Here is a 4,789-nt window from a genome sequence, read left to right as displayed (position 1 = left end):
CTCCCTTTATTTTACCAAATAAATTATTCAATAAATTTTGCATATGGTTCATTAATCCTCAATTATGTGCCTTTATTTTTTTTCCCTTTAGAAGTAAAAATATGGTGTGCTGTATTTCTAAATAAAGCCCTTTTTTGGCTGTTCATTGTGCCCTTTACCTGAGGTGTATAATTGGATTCTTCAGTCATATATCTCAAAATATACACCACCGAGTTGGAAAAATGTAGCATTACTAAGTTTAAATGCAACAATTCTATGCATTCAAATAAAATATTACACTGAGAAGATGTATTATCTTAGTCTGCCACAAAGCCACTTCAGTGTTTGAGACAACAAATTGCTCATGGTACATTTTCTACTCCAACATATTTCAGAACTGAATAAAAATAAAAGGTACATTTTCGACTATCACTAACAATTTGCTGCTTTTTATGGCACATTTCAGATTTTCTTAATGTGGGTGACTTAATTTCACAAAGAAAGTACGTTTTATCTTAGTGTCTGCGTGTACCTTACCTATCATGCTTCTGCAGTTATGAAAATGAATGTGTGCCAAGCATAAAGACTCCAATTTTTGAATCCATGAATTATAGTGAATTATAACTTACTTCTTTGAAGCAGTGTTGCATAGTGTGAAGAGCAGGTGTCTTGGGACCAGATTGCTCAGTCTCATCTCTGCTCTGCCACCTCCTGGGCTTGGATGAGTTTTACAATCACCTTGTGCCTCAGTTTCCCCATCAGTATGGTAGGTGTGATAATAGTAGCAACCTCATAGGGATGAGTTGAGCTTTACATGAAAATTATGTGTAAAATGCTGAGATTATGTACTAGGTAAGTAATAGCTAGTTTTATTTCTAAAAACTCATTTTTCTATCCAGAATATATTTATTAGACCCTTATTGTACATCAGCTCTTGTACCTTGTGCATGTCTGTGGTTATGACTGACACGGTCTGCATACTTTCTAAAGAGGCTAATTGAATTTAAAAGCTGTATAAAAGGTACAAAACCATATACACCAGGGGTCCCCAACCCTCAGGATGTGGACTGTTATCGGTCCCTGGCCTGTTAGGAACTGGGCGGCACAGCAGGAGGTGAGCAGCAGGTGAGTGAGAGAAGCTTCATCGGCCGCTCCCCCTCGCTCGTATTACTGCCTGAACCATCCCCCTGCCCCACCCCCTGTCCATGGAAAAATTGTCTTCCATGAAACCGGTCCCTGGTACCAAAAAGGTTGGGGACCACTGATATACATGCTCACTTACCGCCACTGCTACCACCCTGTTCCATTATCTCTTGCCTCCAAACTGGTACCCCTGCCCCCCACCTCTTTCTACCTTTACCCCTACAGTCTATCCTCAATGCAGCAGCCAGAGGAATTTTTTAAAAGGTTAGTCTGATCATGTTATATCTCTATTCAAAACATAGCATTGGCCTCCATTTCACACAGAGTCAAAGCTGCATTCCTTAAACTGGCTTGCAACGTCCAGCATGATCTGCCAGTTCCTCTCTGGTCTCTTCTGCTTCTGCACACCTCACTGTCCCAGCCACACTAGCATCCTTACTATGTCTCAAATCCATACAGGTACACTCCCAGGTACACACTTACTATGTCTCAAATCCATACAGGTACACAACCAGGTACACTCCCAACTTTGCACTAGCTATTTTCTCTTCCTGAGACCCTCTTCCTCTAGAAAGCTATGTCCTTACGTCCTTCAAATTTTACAAAAATACCACCTTCTTACTGAGGGCTACACTGACTGCTCTATAGAAATTTGCAGTCTGCCCCCTACTCCACTATTTTCAAACCCTCTTAATCTGCTCTATTTTTTTTCTCTTTTCACATAGCACTTAGCAAATAATAAAATAATGTATTGTTTATATGTTTATTTTCTGTTTTTGTCACCCCCTCACCGGAATGTAAGCTCCACCAGGGCAGGATTTGTTTTGTTTACTCATACATTCCAAGAACTCAGAACAATGCCTGACAGTTAGTAGGTACTCAATAAATATTTGTTGAAATAGATCAAAACTTTCAACAAATATACTAGGTCAGAGTGTTTAAATTCAATGATATGTTCTTTTTAAAATAGCGCTAGGGAAGAAAGGGAGGGAGGAAGGAAGGAAGGAACGAACAAACTTTGCATTTATTCTGAAATGTGTCATTTTACAAAATAATATTAGGGTCTATTCATATAGATATGCTTTTAGTATATTTATGTTCTTTTGAATATCTTTAAAGTTGGTGAGTATTGATCTTTATGGGATAGTTTCATTCTTGGAAACAACCAAAAGTGAATATGGTAAATTAAAAAACTGGTTAAAACAGTATTTTGAGGAAGGGATAAAGGAAGGAAGGGACTCAAATAGTGAGACAAATTGACTTGAGTCACTAGTGAGTTGGCAGTTTCATAATACTCTGGTCAGATGGAAGGAGAACACTGGTCCACATTCCAAAGATTACTTTGAAAACTAAAATTTATTTTGATACAGAAGACACATAAGTTTTCCAAAATCTCAGTAAATTTTAGTTTTCCATACATAAAAAACCAATGATATGATTCTACTATGTAGATTTATGAACTCAAAGTTCCCCCGTGAGCTCAAAATAAACATTTTAAGGCTTACACATTTGGATCAGGGAACAAGAAGACACAGTGTAATGCAGCAGAAAAAGCACATGCTTAAAGCCATGTAGACCTGAGGTAATTTCCTACCTTAATCATCTTGCATTGTGCGATGCTGGAGAACAACCTTAAGTTCTGATTCTGTTTTTTTTCACTTGTAAAATGAGCATAAATATCCACATCCCACAATAAATATCACACAATTAAACATGGCAGAATGAAAAGAGATAAAGTGCATTTAGTAACAAGCATCATGGTCAGCTTAGGAAACCCATAAGTAAGCCATTAATGTCTACCAGGTAAGCGGGTAGAGGGCTTTATTCACATTATCACATTCAGTCCTTATAACAAGTCCATGAGTTAGGTAGCAGTGTTATTTTTATCTTGTAGATAAGGAAACTGGAGCTTAAGGAAGTTAAGAAAAACAAGGATTCATTCACTTCTCCCTTTCCCCCAATTTTTGAAACATTCATTAGATTTTATTAGCTTTAAGAGGACTCTAAGAATAAACTATTGATGCATCTGTGCTTTTCTCCAACAAAAAATAAAATTGAAGAAAGCTGCTAAGTAGATTTAATAGAAGTCCAGTCCACAAAATGTTCTGTTTTTTTTTTTTAATTAGGTCAGTGTGCATTTTGTGTGCATGATGTCTATGACTTTAGCTTTTCAATTTATATCTTCAACATACGTAGGTAGGTTACCTTGCATTTTGGTGCTTACCTCTCCAGATCTGAAAATTTGGGAATCACTCATCACTCTACTTGACATCTTATGGACTGAGAGCAGTTGTAAAACTCACGAAATTATTTTGGAAATAGGTGTGATAGTGTTTTATGCATCCTGAAAAAGATTCAGAAGTTAAGAGAAATACAACGTGGAGAAAAGAATAGAATGGTTGAAAATTTGTTTACACAAGGAAAGATGCACATTTGTTTAGACTTAATTCATGTAATTATTATTATTATTATTTTTTAAAGAGTTACTTTGTTTGTTTGTTTATTTATTTATGGCTGTGTTGGGTCTTCGTTTCTGTGCGAGGGCTTTCCCTAGTTGCGGCGAGCGGGGGCCACTCTTCATCGCGGTGCGCGGGCCTCTCACTGTCGCGGCCTCTCTTGTTGCGGAGCACAGGCTCCAGACGCGCAGGATCAGTAGTTGTGGCTCACGGGCCCAGTTGCTCCGCGGCATGTGGGATCTTCCCAGACCAGGGCTCGAACCCGTGTGCCCTGCATTGGCAGGCAGATTCTCAACCACTGCGCCACCAGGGAAGCCCCCATGTAATTATTTTTAAAAGCAGTATTTTTAGTTCTCTGCCTGTTGACACGATACCAGCAGGTGTGGTATGAAGTGGGAGCAGGTTCTCTGATTTTAAGCTTCTCAAGATAATGTTTGAATGTTTGTCCCTGAAGTTACCTTTGAAATGATCTGGTGCACACTCAGAGATGAGAACAGAGTCTCAGAATGGAAGTGTCGTTCCAAGACCACCAATCAGTAAGGGGTGGAGCAGAAATCGAGCCAGGGCCCTGGCCACCCACCCAAGCCCTTTTGTTCACTTTCCTATCCTCTACAGCATTTCTTAATAAAACTGAAACCTACGACTCTTGGGCTCGAGGCAGGCTTGTAATTAGCCAGGATAACAGTAGAAAAGTGTGATGAACAATGTCACACTTCTGAAATACCAAATAAGGCCTTTCTTCATTTTAGGGGGGAAAAAAACAGGAAAATTTATCCTAAAGGCTTCCAAATGCCCTGAGAAGCACCTCTTGACTCTGACATGCACAGATAAGATAGGCATTGTTTATAAGACACCGAAAATTCAGGGCTTGGTTTTTCAGAATTTCCTTGGAGGTAAACGACCTCTAGATTTGGCCTACAAAATAGTGAGATAACTCAGATCAGAAGGTTAATGTCTTGCTATTTAAAGATTGTCCAAGTAGAATCAAATGCTTGATTTTGCACCTTTAGCCTATGAATCCTTGAGGAAAGAGACTCTGAACTTTATTGTTTTTTAACATTCAAGGCCTAGCACAATGTTTTCTACAACAGCACCTGATAATTATGGATTTTAAAAATGATCAGATTTTTAGGTGGCCTGTGTTGGAAATTGTCCCAACAAATGATAATATCACAGCTGTTTTTTAGGAGGCTGTATTACACTTTCAACCA

Source organism: Eschrichtius robustus, chromosome 6 (genome assembly GCF_028021215.1).
Source record: "Eschrichtius robustus isolate mEscRob2 chromosome 6, mEscRob2.pri, whole genome shotgun sequence".
Taxonomy (NCBI): Eukaryota; Metazoa; Chordata; class Mammalia; order Artiodactyla; family Eschrichtiidae; genus Eschrichtius; species Eschrichtius robustus.
The sequence above is the reverse complement of the archived record's forward strand: the minus strand, read 5'-3'. Positions refer to the sequence as shown.